Source organism: Balaenoptera ricei, chromosome 2 (assembly GCF_028023285.1).
Source record: "Balaenoptera ricei isolate mBalRic1 chromosome 2, mBalRic1.hap2, whole genome shotgun sequence".
Lineage (NCBI taxonomy): Eukaryota > Metazoa > Chordata > Mammalia > Artiodactyla > Balaenopteridae > Balaenoptera > Balaenoptera ricei.
Genome location: NC_082640.1, coordinates 30,694,298 through 30,712,483, shown reverse-complemented (window position 1 = coordinate 30,712,483; position 18,186 = coordinate 30,694,298). Strand labels below are relative to the sequence as shown.

Genomic DNA, 18,186 nt, shown 5'->3' with positions numbered 1-18,186 from the left:
TCTCAGCAGCAAGGCTGAAGGTAAAGGATAAGAAAGACCTTCACAATTCTTGTTGAAAATGATGTCTCAGAATTCTATATCCTCAAACTCTCACCATGCTTTTCAGATATGCAGTGTCCTGAATTTTTAAAAAATTGCTCATATTTTCTTTCCCAGGAAAGGGGAGATTTTTTCTTCTGTTGAAGAGTTTGGGGATGAATTTGTGATAGGTACCTAAAAAAACTAAACAAATGGAAAAAAAAATTGCCTCCAGTGAAAACAAAAAATTGTATAAGAAAATTTTACTGTACCACATGCTACAGCCTCAAATAATATTTACAGTCATAATAAATGCTAAATATTGATTTGTCCAAAAATTATACCATTCTATTAGAAGAATGGGAAGGGAAAGAAATGTATTTTAGGGTATGGGAGTGGAGTGCAAGAGCTGAACCCTTATTGTCCATTGTCTGAAGTAAATACGTTATATTTAAAATAAACAAAAATCAATACATTGGAATTTAAGCATGTGATTTACAAATACAGAGGCAAATATCAGAGGCTAAAAGCATCAAAAGTAGTGGCTTCTGGGGTGTGGAAAGGAAACAGCTAACTTCATGTAAGACCTATAGAACTATATGATTTTTAAACCATGTAAATGTACAACTTCTGTTAAAATTAAAAGAATCAAGACACTATAGAAGAAAGTTTCTCAGAACTGAAGAAACATAGTTATCTCCAGAATAAAAGACCCTCCAAGCTCCAGGTAGGACAGAGAATAAAAGATTCATGCCTTGATGCAGACTCAAGAGATTTCAGGGACATCACACATAAAGAGAAATTCCTAAAGCTTCCAGGAGAGAAGAAGTCATCCTTGAAAGAGCAAAAATAATGCTGGCCTCAGACATCTTACCAGGAACATTCGATACTAGAAGAAGAAAAAATTCTGAAAAATATAATTTAAAACTCAGTATTCTATATGAAGAAAATTGTTATGCATGTGAGAAAACACAGAGTTTTAGATTTATAAGTACTCTAAAAACTGATCTCCAAAGCGCTCTTTCTGTTACTGCAGGATATATTCCAGCAAAAAACTTCAAGAAATAGTAGGATTAAGAGGCTTGGTAATCTCAAAGATCCAGCAAAGAAAAAATAAGGCAAATAAAAATTCCAAGAACAAAAAGTTATGTGAGAAGCTCATGTCTATGTCTAAATGTGAAGGAAGCAAAGTGACAAGAATTTAATGATTGACCATTCGTGAATCTTGTAGTTAATGACACTGGACCCACCGAGAAGGAAATAAAATCCTACTATCCTGACTGACTTTGAAGGAACAATATTTACTAAGTCATAATAGCGTAAACAGTGTTTATTGTTTTTTTGGTTTTTAGAATCAGCCTATGGACAAAACATGAAAGAATTATGTTCATAAAATAGTATATAAAATTATCAACTCTGACAATTTAAATGTTGTCAGGGTATAGTTGAGAGAAATTAAGAGATTGTCTGAAAACAATAGAAGAAGAAGTAAGATTAGGTGTGAGACAATGTTTCAAAGGTAGCCAACAGAAAAATTTAAATAGTAACTCTTAAAATTTAGAGGAGGGAGTAGTGTGTTAGCTAAAGCCTGTGGTTCATAGCAAAGAGTCAAGCTGAATATCAAGATAGAACCGTAGTGTGCTAGAATTAAGATGGTAACCACCAGAAAAGCCAAATGCAGAAATGGTTAAAGATGGCAAAAAAAAAAGGATGGCAGCTTCTGGGACTGTGGGTGGGGAAGGGAACAGAGTGGGTGGTCTTTGCTTTTCATTATGTGTCCTCTTCTACCGTGCATATTCAGAAAAGCATTCTGAAATGCTTTAAATGAATAAAATAAGATGTTGATGTAGTGCAAGCCCAGACAGTTTTTCGTTTCTATTTGTCTTTTCTGTTTTGCAGTGCAAGTGCCTGACTTACTCTCTGATCGCCTAGGCGTCTACTTCAAAGACGGCTGTCTGTAAACACACAGCCAGCCACAGGGCTGGAGAGAGAGCCAGACTGCCTCCCTCACTGAGGCTCCCCGTTTTAGAGATCTTGGTTGATTTCAATAACTAACCATTTGGGCCACTTGGTTTTTTTTTTTTTTTTCCCTTCCTGCTCTTGTGTTTTAAATTCACCAATAGTGAGTGAGCCTGTGAAACCCTGGGCCCCGCCCTCAACCCCAGTAAAAGCAGAAGCCCAGGCCCTAGAACTCTCTGTGTGGCTGTGTAATTTCCAGGTCCTGTAGGTAATAAACCTTTATTTTCTCCAAGTTTCCTGATGGCTGTTGCTGAAGGGTATCTTGCAGTCATAATAAGAACCACAAGGGCCCGTCCATCCATAACACTGGTTATTGATAGGCGGAGACAGGCACAAAACAGTTGCATTGTGAATAAATACATCCTTGTTCTGAGAACTAGATGTGAAAAAGTTGATAGTGAAAAGCAGTGTCTTAGACCGTCAGGACACGAGGGTCTTCAGCATTTGTCATCCATTTGTCATCAGGCTCCAGGATGGTGGCCTCGCTGGGAGTAGGAGGGACAGTCCCTTCCTCATTAGGACTTCCCAAAATTAAGGATGAGCTTACTGTGGACACAGGGTATTGTTTTGATGGCCGTGTGTGTGTGCGCGTGTGTGTGCGCATGCGTGTGCCAGGTGGATGATAAGAAAAGTGTCTGAGTTATGAATCAAAATGACCGAGTGGTTTTGGTAGAATGTGATGTAGAAGACCTAAGAACAGAACAAGACTAAGTATAAAAGAAAGTCCATTATTATGACCTTTAGTGATAGAGCCAACTGCCAGCTGGACCTCTCCCCCAGCCCCCTCCACCCGCCCCCGCTCTGACAGACTTCTGTAGTGGCCTCTGCTCAGAGAGGGTCCCTTGCATGCTGGTCTTATGAGAGAATCATGTAAGAAAGCCCAGGTTAGTTCAAAAGACTTGGAGACCCTTTTTGCTTCCTGTTTACCTGCCTCCTCACCCCGACAGCCACCTCTGGGTCCCAGCAGACAGACCCCAGTGAGCTGGCAACTGACCTGCCACCTGGCAGGTGCCCACGGCCTCCTGTTCTCCCACTTCCCTTCCTGTCTCGTTGTGGGAGGTAGTTCCTACATTGCATGACCTCTTACATGCCAAGCTAAGCCTCCAGTGGACCACATCTAACAGCCCAGGTCACAGGCCCAGCGTCCGAAGGCCTCGGAGACGGCAGGCGTGTGGGCCCAGCCCCAAGGGATCTCCCTCCCCATTTCACCCCTACCACCCCAAGAGCCGAGGTGCATAAGGATGGCGTGGACAGCTTGGGCGACCCCTGAATTTCAGCATCAGCGAATGCTCTGACCTTTAGATCCAATCTGGTGTTCAGGGTGTCGGTGGAATCTGTACATCGCTTACATATTTCACATGGAAAAAATTCTCACCTGGCCAAAAATGCAGGCCATCTTGCCAGCCCCTTCAGGCTATTTTCAGTGCCACTGTCTTTTCCACTAGCACTTAGACTCTTATCTTGATTGCACTTGTTTAGTTTTAATGACCACTTGGTTATCTTTGCCTTTGGGGCTGTGGGTCGGACCCTTTTGGCCTCTGTGGGAAAAGCTTTGAGTGATGTATGTCTGCACGGAGGTAGTGTGCATCTCGGTCTCACTTCAAACGAGAAACTGCGTCACCTTCACGTGAAGCTCTGAGAAGAGCAGAATCAGGGCCGTGTTAGAGGATCTGGGGCCAAGATGGGCTATTAACGCTTGGTTGGTCTGAAAGGCTCCCAGACACCCACTGACACGGTGCATCCTGATTGCTCCTCCAACACGAGGGATGACCGCCCCCCCCATCAGGGTTTGGTCCAGGTCCCTGGTGACGGCCAGCGGGAGCACCCCCCTTGCCTGGCGAAGCACGGGGAGGGGTTGATGTCACTGCAGATGCGCTCGGCTGGAAAAGCGTTCAAATGATGGGCTGGTGACAAAAGTTTGACATTTCAATATCTCTTTGCCTTTTAACGTGTTCATTTGGGGACAGCCTGTACCTGCTTTTCTGCTTTAATCGATCATTTTTCTCTGGGCAAAAGCACAAAATAATACAGAACAGGAAGAATTTTGGGTCCAGCAATGGCAGGTACAGCCAGCTCTCCATGAACCTGACAACACGTAGATTAATCAGAACGTGGTTGGCACCCTGTTCCTGTGTGTGGCAGACGTGGATGACAATTTTCATGTAATTAGAGAACAGTTCAGTAAATTACTGTATCGTAGATTCTGTTTAACCTGTGGCCCAGACAACCCTAGGACTGCTTACAGCCTTGACACCGACAGTCCAAACATTGTCATTATTCTATAGATCCCCAGAAGGGCTGGTTAATGTAGAACTGCAGTCGCTAACCCTTAACCCTGCCCCCCCCTTTTGGACTAGAAGACAGTGCTGTTGACATTCCTCCTGGACTCCTCCTTGCAAAGAGCAGTGTGTGTCCCCATGGCCTCCTGCCTGGTGTCCGAGCTGCCCCACGTGCTGTGTCTCTCACCACGCCTGCCCCAGCAAAGCAAAGTTCACGGAAAAGTTCACGGGTGCCTAGTCCCATGGGGCAGAAAGGGCAACAGACAGAATTCATGTTGGGTTATATATAGGCACAGGTGTCTTGCTGACAATCAGAAAAACATTTTTGGGGGGAAAATAAGTAACAAGAAAATGGAGGAAAAATAATTGAAAACTCAAGAAGACAGTATAAGATGTGAAAGGAAATGACAAAATAGAAGAAATAGGAATTGTTTGGGAGGGGTGCCTCTGACTTGGACAATTGTCCATTTTGCTGGGGTGTCAGGGTGGGTAGCGGGAGCAGGGAAGGACCCTGGGGGGGTGGGGAACGAGCACAGCCTGGGCGGAGCCCGTTGGGGCCAGGATGGGAGGGGGATTGGCAGGCAAAGGGATGCTTCCCGGGTCACCCAAATCCTGCCTGATACACCAGCTTGCAAAACCTCCCTGGCATGAGCCATTTCCGAGCCACCGCTTCTCCCATGGATGCTGCTGCCGGAGGCCCCGAGGGTTATTACGATAGTCTCAGGTGTTTCGTTTAGTCTTATCTCCCTCCCTGTCTGTGTCTTTCTTTGCTTTTATTTATTTTTATGTTATTTTAATCTGTCTAGATGCCTAATGGCCTGTATCTGAGCTCAGCAAGATACTTTTAATGGTTTGAGTAGCTTGATTCCTGGCCCCATCAGAAAGTGTTCTGAATTTTTAAACCAAAACCTTTGCCTGGTACTTCTTCTTAAAGTATTATTGATACCCTGCCCTCCCCAGTTCCAGCTGAAGCATTTGGTCCCTATCTAGAGTTGCCAGGTTTAGCAAATAAAAATACAGGACAGCCAGGTAAGTTGGAATTTCAGATAAATAGCAAATCATTTTATTAGTATAAGTATATCCCAACTATTGTGTGGGATATACTTATACTTAAAAAAATTTTTTTTCCCATTCTTTATCTGAAATTCAAATTTAACTCAGCATCTAGTATTTGTCTGGCAACCCTGCCAACTAATCCTTCAGCCATTCTAGGAAAGCACTTAACCCCAGGCTCATACACAGTAGACATATGTAGTCATATTTATCGCCTAGCGATCACCCATATTGTTTGTTCATGGTGTGCACATCTCTGTCTGGATGCAGACAGCGGGCTCCAGGGGAAGGGGCTGATTGCACAGCTCGCCTTTGGACAGTGGTAAGGCCACTGGAGGGGAAGATGTGGGGCGCTCACCGGCTCTGCTTGAGGCTGTTTACACTGAGTTCTGGAATTGGGGAGCTGGCCCTGGGAGTCAGTGTGAGCTCAGCTTCCTGGAGGGTGAAGGAGGCCCCTCCTCACCATCTCCAGCAGGTGCTGCCCCAGCTCTTCTTGAACCCCTCCCGCTCAGGAGGCTCATCACCGCATGGGAGCACAGTACCTGTGGGAACAGCAGTCCCTGCCGGTCTCGCCTTCAGCCCAAGTCCTTCATTTTCCAGCCAGGGAAAGCCTGGCTCAGGAGGGAAGGGCATTTCCCTCAAAGCAGGGTGTCCAATGAGGCCTTCTGATCTCGAATCCTGCTCCTTTCCCAATGAACTCTGCATTCTGTTTCCTTCCTTCCCTTCCCCTTCCTTCCTTCCCTCCCTCCCTTCCTCTCTCTTTTTTTGTTTTGCCTATTAGAAGACCATAAACAGTTGTTATTTTTTCATGTCAAAAAGGACATGTGTCCCAAAGATGTGACTGCAGGTCGTGGGAGGTTTGTGTGGACTAGTTGGGGGAGCCCCAAGGGGTGGAGTGGGGCTGCTCCCCAGGTGACAGGCATGTAGTTCCTGCCGCTCCGCAGCCCGTGGCCGTCAGGGGGAGCGCAGTGACTTGACAGGAGGATTTATTTCCGCCAGCGAGAGAATGGCTCATAATTTACAGCCCGCTGAGCCTGCTTCCACCACATCATTAGAGCCTTCTTTTTGTAGACAGTAATAAATTGTCTTATCACCAGTGCTGACATAACATGCTCCTTTTTAAGTACACCATAATTTTTATTTTTAAGAGAATATTCATACTTGATGGCAGAGCTCATGGGCATGTGAATGCTGCCCCGGAGAGAAGACTTTTTTTTTTCTGTTTTAAAAAAGAAGGTATAATTCAATTCCCAAATACCACTGGCAGGGGTAGGTAGGCTTGCCTTCTAAACAGACATTGGGGGCAGAAAGATGTTTCTAGACCCTTGGTAGACAGAGTGCCTTGTCCTTCGGTAGGGAGGCATCAAAAAGATGAAAGCAAGACACTTTTAGTGGTTTGCATTGCCTTGATTCCTGGCCCCATCAGAAGGTGTTCTGAATTTTTAAACCAAAACCTTCGCCTGGCACTTCATTTTTAAAGTATTAGTGATACCCTGCCCTCCCCAATTCCAGCTGAAGCATTTGGTCCCCATGTAAAGTTGCCAGATTTAGCAAAGAAAATTACAGGACAGCCAGGTAAGTTGGAATTTCAGATAAATAATTAGTATAAGTATATCCCAACTATTGTGTGGGATATATTTATACTGAAAAGTTTTTTCATTGTTTATATGAAATTCAAATTTAACTGGGCATCTAGCATTTATCTGCAAGCCTAGCAGCTAGTCCTGCAACTGCCCTGTGGAAATGTGAACCCCGGGCTGGTGGACGGTGCCCTTCCTCAGATGTGGCCACGCTGCTGCCTCTGGAGGAAGGCCATGGGGTGTGGGTGCATCCTTGGGCTTTGTGTCCCAAAGGACCAGTTTTGCCCCCACCCAGGGCACTCACTTTCTTGAGTTCCTCTGACAGGGAGGTGACACAGGCAGAGAGTGGAGGCAGCTCCGGGGCTGGCGGGCCCCCCACCCAGGGGTTCCCCAGCTTGGAAACCCTGGCCTCCCTCCTGGCCTCCCTGGGCTGGCTGCTCCAGACACGGCTCCTCCCTCCTCTGTCTCCTCTAGGGGCAACAGTGTAGCCTGCTGACCCCGGGGGCAGTTCTGGAGGGACCCTGAGTGCCCAGGAGCACAGCCCTGGGGTGGGGATGGCACAGATGGTCACCATGAGCCAGTGACTTCCCCAGGCCTGTCGCCCGTTTCTGCCGACCCCCAGGTGGACCAGCGGAGGGTTCTGCTTCCCCGCCCTCCAGGCCTCGCGGGCCTTGCCTGTCATCCAAGGATCCCGCTCACTGTCTGTGGGACAGGACAGGCACCTCTGGGCGTGACTCGGCTTCCTCCTCCACCTTTGTCTTGTGCCTTCACCACCACCCTTCCACCCCGACTAGAACATTCACTTTTATCTGTAAAACGGGAGGAATGATAACCACTGTACGGGACGGCTTTAAAAACAAATGAGACACAGATGTACGTGAAAGCCTGGCAGAGGCCTCAGTAGGACATGAGTGTTTCTCTTCCTTGCCCCCACTTTGTCCTGCCTTCCTTGGCCTCCACTGCCTCCTTCCTTCCTTGCCTGGCTCCCTCCTGATGGCCCTGGGGCTGTCTGTGCGCTGCGTGCTCCTTCTGTGTCTGGGATGTGGAGCATCGGTCTCCGTGGAGCGGCGCCATGGGGCTGGCCGGCCTGGAGCACATTTGTGCTCACACAGCCGCACACAAACTTCTGCAGCATGTGTTTACAGGTAGCAATCAGATGTCTGGCCTCATAATCACACCTCTTACGTGATGCTGTCTAAGCACAGGTCACAAGTCAGAGCACTTTACATTGACTCATTTGAGGTGAACACAGATTTTGTGCCCATTTTATCCTCAGTTGGGAAAACCCAGGCCCAGAGAGGTTAACTGACTTGCCTGAGGTCACACAGCTAGGAATGGCAGAGCTGGAATGAGAACCTAGATGGTCAGTTCAAGAATCTCTGCTCTAACCACAGTGCTCCACTGCCTCTCCTTCTCCTGCCTGGGCATCTGCTTTGTCCAGACCCTCCCCTGCCTGTTCCGGGAGACAGGACCTGAGCTCACTTCCTGCTGTGCTGTCTTGTGGTACTGCTTGTGCCCCAAGCCCTCCATGAACTTTGACCTGAGAGGTGCAGCATCTTGGCCGTGAGCGAGAAGGTTCCCAAGGGTGGGGACTGAGAGAACGAGGGTGACCACCTGTGACCCATGATGACTGCGTGCTTGGGGTGAGCACACTGCTCCATGCTGCTGGTTTGTAACGAAAGATCGCCTTACAGGATCGGGGTAAAAGGGGCTCAGGAGAAAGAGAAATAATAAGGGAATTAGCCCCGATCCAGATGAAGAGAGCTAGACGCAAAATCGTATGGGTCACAGAAATATTGTTTGGTTACCAAATTTTCCACCTTTTGGAAATGACCGTATGGAACGGCAGGCCTGGTGGCGTTGTTGGTGGGACTGGACACGGTGGCCAGTGGCCCCGCACAGGGCAGAGGAGTTCCTGGGTCTCGCTCCGCGAGGAGAGAGAGTGCTGGGCTTGCTGGGGCCGCAGCTCACGCCGCTGTGTTCTCTGCTGCTGGTGCGTCTGGGTGGAGAGAAGACACAGCAGGAGTGATTTTGGCTGGCTTGGGAATTTGGGAGAGTTTAGACTATAAATAGTGAATATATAAAAAGCCTCAAGTGGATTTTTGGAAGCCTAAATTCACCACATAGATCCAAGCAAGATAAGTAACCATTTAGGTTTTAGTAACATCTAAACGTAACTCGGCACAGCGCCCTGCCACCCCACGCTTCTGCTGTCACCACAACCCCTGCCAGCATCTGCCAAACCAGAGACACACGTCTCAGGAGCTTTGCTGCCAGCCTGCTGGCTGCCCTCAAGGTCCTGGCCCTGCATGAATGACCTTGCCTACTCTCCATGGAGGGGCCGTTTTAAGTCTCATCTACGGCGGAGGAAACCGAGGCCTAGCAGGCAAGGTGACCTGTCCAAAGTGACACAGCCAGCAAGTGCTGGGCTGGATTCCACCCACTACCCAGAGCCCACCCCACTGCCCGCTGCCCCACCCTGCCTGAGACCGGACTCCGGGGCCCGCACCAGGGCAATCCTGCAGGAAGCTGTGTTCAGGTCAGCAGAAAATTGAAGCAGCATGTGGAAAGGAACGTGGGTGCCTTTGCGTCTTGCTTCGTGGGGCCTGTGGTCACCAGGCTTCTCTCGTCTCTAGGCCCCTTGTTTCACGTGATACACCGACTCGTCATAAACCCCCTCTGCACTCCTGCAGCCCCCGCTCGGCAAGCCCAACGCCTGCCCTGGTCATAGGGCTGCTTTGCGTCGACGAGACCCGGCTCTACTGCCCTTGGCCCTGGATCTGCTGCTGCTCTTGGCCATCTACAGTCAGGTCTTCTGGTCTTGATTCTTTTAGCAAAATCATTGTCACCTGATACTGAGGGATAGATAACCTGGACGGAGTGACATTTAGGATGACAGCAATCATATTTATAGGAAAAACCCAGGGCTCCAATGGGTTGTTTTTAAACCTGTAGGATTCCCTTCACAGTCCTGCCTGCCCACGTCAGACTAGCTTATCCTCCTCCAAGGTTCTGGAAGAGACTGCTGTAGGAAACCCCAGAAGGAGGTTCTAGCTTGTTTGTACAGGGGAAGGGCACCAGGTCTGAGGCTTCTTCCTACCAGGGAGGAAAGGGAGGCCCAGGGAGCCCCAAGAGATGGAAAGCAGCTTCTGAGACTCAGCCCCCAGTCGGCACCGAGCTGGGTGTGAGAGATTCCAGAACCAGAACGTAAGGCAGCACAGCCAGGTGAGCAGTTCTGCCTGGGGACAAGAGGGAGAGGGCTGGGGCATGGGAGGGGTGATTTTGGTGAAGGAAGGCTTCACGGAGGAGGTGCCTTGCAGCAGGAGGAATTTGCATGTGGGGGCGGGGAGGGGAGAAAGGCACACCCAGGGAGGAGGTGTTGAAATCCAAGCAGGGATGAGCAGGCAGGATGGGGCAGGAAGAGCAAGAAAGACAGCGCCAGCTTGCTAAGGCCATGAGGGCTCTGCCTCATGGAGTTTGGTCTCCACCTTGTTGGCTGCAAACATTCACAATGGTCTAAGTAGGCTCCCAAGAGCACATGGGAACCAAGCCTCAGGTTGGGGGTGGGGTTAGAGGGGCAGTGAGCTGGAGCAGAGAGCCAGGCTGGAAGTTATCCTGACAGCCTGTGTGTGCACGGTGAGGCCTCCACTGGGACGGGAGCCAGGCAGGAGCCAGGTGAGGGAACAACACTTCCATGAATGTCACAGAGAACGTTTGAGGCCAGGGTCTGGGCAGGGCGGAGGTGAGCAGGCTGGTGTTTAAGAGGCCAGAGACAGTGAGGGTGTTGAGTAAAGAGCTAAAGGTGTGGGACCCAAGGTATGTTCTTCTGAAGATGGGAAGGGCTGCAGATACAGGCTTGAGAGCCACGAGGCTTGGCTGGTCGCAACAGCGGGAGCGTCTCTCCTCTGCTTTCCACTCCTCTTGGCATTAAGTCCAAATTCTTGCCAGGGCTGGTGAAGCTACCCCAGCCTGGCCTCGTGTCCCCTCTCAGGCCACCCTCCTTTCACTATCAATGCCCCTGCCCCTTTGCTTCTCTTCCAGCTCTCCCACCACACCACCTTTCTCCTGCCCCAGGGCCTTTGCACATGCTGGACCAACTGCCAGGCACTTTGCCTGGAGCCGGGTCATACCGGGGGTGGGGGAGTCGGTGTTAATGTCGGGTTGCCCCTCCCTCCCCCATCTCAGCTCTTCGATCATCCATGTCACTAGTTCCATCCACTGTAAACACTTGGTGCAGTTTCTGTTTTCCTACTTAGACCTGACTGATGTCTGCTCATCTGGGTATTTCCTGTTTATTTCTTTGAGCTCAGCTTAAAAGTCACTTCCTCCGGGAAGCTCAAACCATCCATTTCAATGGTCTTCCGATATCTGACCAACGGGCTGTGCATGGTGGGGGTGGAGGCTTGGGGTGGGTTGTAAGGGACCTCTGGGGCTGCAAGGACTTTGGTTTTGCTCTGCGTGAGCCTGGAAGGACTCTAAGCTGGGGAGTGGCCTATGTGACTCTGTTTCACATGATCCCCCGTGTTGAGGGCTGATTCAAGGGGCAAGGGCAGAATAGGGAGGGCATTTAGGAGACTGCTGAGTTACACCAGGGGACATGTGAGCGTGGCCTGGCCCAGGGCGGTAGCAGTCGGAGTGGTGAGAAGTACTCAGGCTCTGGATGGATTTCCAAGGTAGAAATGACCAGATTCCCTGAGAGCCTAGACTCGGGGAGGGGTCGAGGGGGCCGCAGGCTTTGGGGCTGCCCTTTACCATGATGGGAAATCTGGGGGTGGGTTAGGGGGCTGGGAAGAGCAGGAGCTCAGTTTGTGTGATGAGCCTTAGACGCAGAGGGGAGATGTCCTCAGTGTCTGGTGATCAGGTGTGACGTCCAAGCCGGCGACACAGGTTGGGAGCCATCAGCCGGTAATGGGCACCCGCGGTGATGAAAATGACTGACGTCCCGGTGGGGCAGTGGAGGTGGGTGGGCAGGGGAGAGGGAGGAAGCCCAGAACTGGGGCTTGGGGCCCTTGATGCTAAGAACCAGCAGTGGAGACTGAGGAGCAGTCTCTGTGTTGGGGGGACCAGCGCGGTGGGGAGGGGTGTCCCGGAGGCCACGTGGGAAAGGCTTCAGGGACGAGTGGTCACATGCTGCAGGAAGGGCTCCGGGGACCAGGGCTGAGAACTGGCCCCTGGCCTCTAGCCACCCGGGGCAGTGGTGACAGCAAGCAGGGTGTGGCTTCGGGCAGTGAGGGGTGATCTGATTGGCGTGGGTTTGAGAGAGCCGGAGAGAAACCGAGACACTGGGTGGAGACAACTTTTTGAGAGTTTTGTTTTCCTATAAAGGGAGGAAGAAAAATGGGAGGGTAGCTGGAGAGTTCGTCGTTATCGCTGTTTTAAAGATGCTGGAATCACAGCAGCAAAGAGAGAACTCAGCAGCTGGTGCAGGGACACCCTTGAAGAACCACGTGGCGGGGCGGGGTGGGGCGCAGGGGGGTGCCCAGGAAGGGAGTGGGGTCCTCGGCAGGAGCGGGGCCCCCTCGGGCAGCAGGGTGGGGAGACGAGCCCACGGGTGCAGTGGGAGGGGACGGTCTCCCCTGAGAACTTGGTGAAGAAGGACGCGGGGCCTCGGGAGAGTGAGGGTGGGGACAGGGTGGGAGGTGGAGAAAGGAGCGTGGGGATTTGCACGACTGCGGAGGTGTGGATGGCGCGTGTCAGGGAGACAGGTGGCTGGTTCTCCATCTGCGGTCGGCTGCGGTCGCAGGTGCTGAGTCCACGGAGAGCCAGGAGCACAGTGACCCTTAGGTGAAGAGCCAGGTGACCTTCTCCAGGGCCTCGGTGGTAAGAGCCGGAGGGGGGAGGGGGGTGAGGGAGCCTGTATAGGGTGGGGGGCGGGGCACTGGGAAACGTGCAGATGAGGGGAAGGATCTGGGAGAGGAAAAGTTGAGTGTGCGCAATTGCCAGAGCAGGAGCCCACGGTGTGGGGGCGGCGGGGGGAGGGTTCCCTGAGGACCGGGGCAACCAGGGAGGGGCAGCTTGGAGGGGGCGGGGGGACAGAGGAGTGACGGACCGCATTGCTGCCTCTGGCCGCAGCAGCCAGTTCCTCCGCCGCACCCAGCCCAGCCCCTGAGCTGCACGTTCCCCATTATCTCTTTATACACTCGGGTTCCCGAGACAATGGTTGTCTAGAAAGGACTGGATTTCGAGCTCTTCTTCTCTCCAGCTTGTGCCTCGCTCCATTTGCAGAGAGTGTGGGGGGCGGAGCCCAAGTTCCTAATTTATTCTCACTTGGAAAGAGTGCTCAGGCAACGAAGCCAAAACTCATCCTGGCATCAAAGGAATGATGTCCTCACCCAGGAGTAAGATGCAGATCCTGTTGCCCATCTGCTGGGCTCGGGTAAAATGCAGTGCTATCCTGGGGGTCTGCTTGGCATGGGGGTGGGGGGCTCCTCCTTCCCTCCCTCCTCCCTTCTGTTCTTCCTTTCAATAAATATGCATTTGCAGTCTGAATCTATATGAAGGTGATGAAATAGAAAGGGAGGGGAGGAGATGGTAGGCCCAGCCAGCAGCCTTCCTGGACCGGCGTCTTGCTAGCAGATCTCTGATTTTGCTCAGTCTGGGGCGGTGATGTTTCCCCAGGAGGAAAACCAAGACTGATGCAAACCAACGTGGGCGACCCCGCTTACTCTGTCAATGATTACCTGGGAGGGGGAGGGTTTGTGATCCAGTTCAGGTCAGTGGGGCCTGAGGTGAAATGGACTGGACATTGGGTGTGTTCCCCTAAGGAGATGAGACAGTCACGAGAGGGAAGGTCGCTCCTGCCATTCCTTCCTTGGAGGCCATCTTGAGTTGCCCCAGTGTGGGGCAGTTATCTCTGTCCGTGAGGAGAAGGCCAGGCAAAGGATAGGAAGGCTATCTTGAGCCCTGCTATCACTGAGCTGCTGAATTAACAACCCTGGATCCAGCTCTCACCAAATTCCTGTTCATGGGATAGTGAGCCATCTTTATTGTCCACGTGCCTTTTACTTGGATATTCTAGTACTTGTAACCAGAGGCATCCTAACTGCTGCGGCAAGGAGAAAGTAAACCATTGTGGTTTTCTATCACATGGGGCGCGGAGCCTCCTGGGAGCCAAGGCAAGAAGGGAAAACAGAGAAACGGCAAAGCTTTCATTCTTAGTCGGGAAGAGCTTCTGAGGGAGTTTCAGCTGTTTTGCTCCTAAATTCCTTGTTTGACACTAAATTTCCGCCTGGGAGTTTATGAAAGGAACACTGAGATACATAATTGCTAGATTCAGGATAATTGTTTTGCAGGAGAAGCAGTTTTCACAAGACTCTTTGTTAACAGGAGGAGGAGCTAGGTAAAAGGGAGAGTCTAACCAGAGAGGCAAAGAGTGGGTGGGAGTGGGGTGGGCAGAGAGCTGCTCCACGCACCCCCTCAGATTGTCAGCCCCCCGCCCCCAAAAGGAGTAAAGCCCAATATGAATCAGCCCACACTGAGGAGACGATGAGATAAACTGGCAGTAACACAGACCGAAAGGGAAGACCCCTGACCTGCCACAGCGAGAAGGATTTTGGGTGAAAAGACTTGGAGTCAGTTGGGGGACCCCTGGTTTGTAGAAGCCCTGGGCCTGGGTGCTTTCTCGGGACTGGGGGTGGGGGGTGAGGAGACGGGGTGTGTGTGGAAGGGGTGGAAGGAGGCAGTGGTCTACTCTTTCGCGGGCCCACTCTCATCACAGGCCCACTCACTATGTGGCGTCTGTGTCAGCATCTCCTGTCCCCCCAGGCTAGGGACCATGTGTGTTATCCAGGCTTGGTGGCAGGGCTGTCAGTTCTACAGAATGCATCCCATCGGGCATCACACCTCTGAATGCTGTGTAGTCTAAAGCATCCAGGTGTTCTCCTGAGAGAAGGGTAGAATTTGAAAATTCACACTAACCAGGCAATGGAAGACCTTTGCTTTGCCAAAGGAGTCAAAACAGATTTTCATTAAAAACACGGCACTCTCTGTACCTCTGCTGTAGGATGTTAATAGATGCTACACGAAGAAACATCAAATACATTTGAGAGAGTTAAATAGGCATCTTTACTGCAATGTGTCTTAGAGGCATTAATGCCATATTCATCAAATCCAAGAGACACCCTTGAGTGGAAGATGCATCAGGATTTGACATATTACTGAGAAAGGAAAAGTGTCCAAGTTGGGAAGTGTCATGGGGACTCTTCCATGAAGCTGTGCCAGTGAAAGGCTACACCGTTGGTGCAGGAGAAGATGAGAAATAAACCCACCACCAGAGAGGGACAGCAGGGAGCCCTCTGGCCTCTCCCCTGGCCATGGTGGAGGCAGGGAGAAACGCTTGCACTGATCATTTGAACCATAAGCTGGTTCTCAGCTGGGGGTCACACCACCCACGTGGTCCCCAAGGGGTCTCAGGAGCTGTGTCCCAGATCACTGGCAGAAGCAAACACAAATCCTCTCAAGAAGAAGTCAGTTTCGGTCCAGGCCAGTGGTGACCACAAGACACTGACTGTGAGATTTTCCCCGATTTCAGGGATGTTAAGATGTGAGGAAATGTGCAACTAGGCCTGGTGGAAGGACAGGACATTTATGTGCCCGTGAACCCCACAGAGGGACAGAGTGTGCAGCCTTGCCCATCTTACCCCACTGGAGGCTCCTGGTGCCCGGCGGCAGCAGTGGTCACCGGTGTCACCATTTGTTCAGCGTGTACTTGGTGCCAGGCTGGGCAAGGGGCTTGGCCCCTGTCAGCTTTGACTGGCTCCGCAGCTCCCCTGCATGGGCGCAGCATCATTACTGCCATTTTGGCAGAGGATACTGGAATAACTTCGCCCGGGGTTGCACACAAGTAGCAGGGAAGCTCTGCTGAGTGCATGCTCTTCTCTCACATCCTGAAGGTGGTGCCCATCAGACATTCTTTGAGGGATGCCACCCCAACCTACCGAACTTAGCACACTTCCGAAGTTTTAGAAAACTTCCCTTCAGAAGTTTTAGAAAATGCTAATACAAAGATGTGATATTTATGCTAGTATCTTCCCAAATCAGACAAGAGGAGGTGGCATCACTGGGAAGATGTTACTGAATTACGTGTTCTCATGCCCACCATTGATCCCTTCACAGCAAGTACAGGATTACACAGCTGGGGCCAAGGGGTGCCCAGTACTGCCCGGACCACTTGATAGCAGAAGATTTCACATAGCCACTTGGGGTGTGTTGAAACAGAATTTGATCCAGAAATTGCCTCCTTTTGAAGTGGTTAAGATTCCACGCTTCCAATGCAGGGTGTGTGGGTTGGATCCCTGGTCGGGGAACTAAGATCCCACACGCCGTGTAGTGTGACCAAAATATAATTTTTAAAAATAATAATAAAATTAAAAAAAAAAACTTCTGAAAAATTTCCTGGCTCCAGTCACCTTTGTGGTCCATGTCCTGTCCATCCGCAGGCCTGCTGACCTCAGTCTAGGGAAGCAGTAGGCCCCACCTCCCCGTCCCTACAGAGCTGTGTGGCCCTCAAGGGCCATCTGGAGAGCTGGAGCTGGAGTGCGTGGTAAACCCCTTCCCTACAGGAAGACGAGGCAGGTCTTATTCCAGATCCGGTCACAGTGCAAAGGGCTGGTCCTTCTGGGATCGAGCTGTCCTGTCACCTTGTAAATCAATGGGCAACCCACAGCAGGTGCTTTAAGATGTTCATTTTGGGAAGCTGGGCTCCCAACAACATTGAAGCCAAGATATTGTCTGGGCACGTCCACAGTAAATGGAAAGTTTAGCCCCAAACGAGCAGATCTATTAATAAAATAAATTCGGATCCCTCCAAATAAAAATTCAGATGCATTTTAGTCTCCTCTCAGTTCAGTGGGCTGAATCCCTTAATCTACTAAATTATTATGGAAAAACCCTTATCTCTGTCTGTCAAAATCACTGCTGCTGTGGCAGTATCCTCTTGGGAGACATGAGCCGCTTCATAATAACTTAGATTATGTGCAGTGTAGCCTTAGCTTGAAGAGGGTCACATACTTGAAGGAGTACAACACGGGGTCCAGGACAGGGCCAAGGGACAGTCTGGCCAACAGGGGCCAGAAAGGTGACAGGTGTATTGCTGGCAAGTGACAGAGGGAGGCCTTTAATCCAGTGTCCCTCCTCTGTGGGCAGCCAGGGTGGCATTGGGAAGAGACAGGCTATGGGTTCTGGGCACTGTTTCTGCCCTCTCGGGGCAGTGCGGTCTCCCGCAGGGCAGCCCAGCCTGTGTTAGGGCCTCTGTCTCTCACGTGGGCAGGGCGAGGCCATCTGCAGGAGGGAAACTCAGGGCCTGCATTCTGCATCGTGGGCTGAGCCCACTTGGCCAGGGGAGGAAAGGGAGGACAAACTGCATTTAGTGCAGAAAAGGGAAGAAAGTGTGGGAAATCAATCCCCAGGTTCCAGAGGGGCCCCTGGCAGGAGCACTTGTGAACAAGAATTTGGCTGGTCCCTGTCGGGCCTCCTGTTCTCCCACCTCCACTGGGGTGACTCACGCCAGCAGAAAGGATGAATCATGTGGGTTATGAAACCGAAGGGCTCCTGAGAGGGAGGCTGGAAAGGACCCGGGGAAGCCATCGGCATGGGTCCTGCTCTGTCCCCACCTGCTCCTGCCCCTCGTCACCGACCTTCCACCTGCCAAGCCACAGACTTGCACAGTGAGCTCTCTACAGCTGCCCGAAGGCAAGGGGCTGCTCCTGGAGACAGACCATCAGGGCATGATTCCCTTCCCACCTCAAGGCCTTCGTGGCCTTGTTTTTGTTTCTTTGCCAGCCGCTAGTAATCAAGGTAATAAAGGCTTGCTTTCCACATGTGGCCAGTTGGGACCAACACCCCTTGGGAGGAATAGGAGAAGAGACCCTGCCATTCACCTGTTGCAGGTGTGAACATTTCTACAGCTCTCCAGGTGCACCAAATAAGTCTCTGTTGGATTCTAGGCTGCTCCAGGCAGCAGGGGCCAAGATGATTCCACTTACTTTCCCACTGACTGGTCCCAGGTCAGCGGGAGCTTTTAAGAGTCTACACAGCTAGTGATCACCTACCATGCGGCAGGCCCTGCGTTCATATAAACACTTATCAACAGCCGATTGCAAGGCCAGCGCTCATGTCATGCCCTAAACAGCCCCACGGGGTAGATAACTACTGTCACCCGCAATCACAGGTGGAGCCCTGTGCTCAGAAAGGACAGCAGCTTGCCCAGGATCACACAGCTAGGAACTGGACAGCTCGGG

At 51.1% G+C, this 18,186-nt stretch overlaps 1 protein-coding gene across 1 annotated transcript in view; it reads left to right on the top strand.

The window, feature by feature from the left end:
- PCSK6 (proprotein convertase subtilisin/kexin type 6) overlaps positions 1 to 18,186 on the top strand; it is a 229,232-nt gene that overhangs the window by 18,230 nt on the left and 192,816 nt on the right. The window lies entirely within an intron of this gene.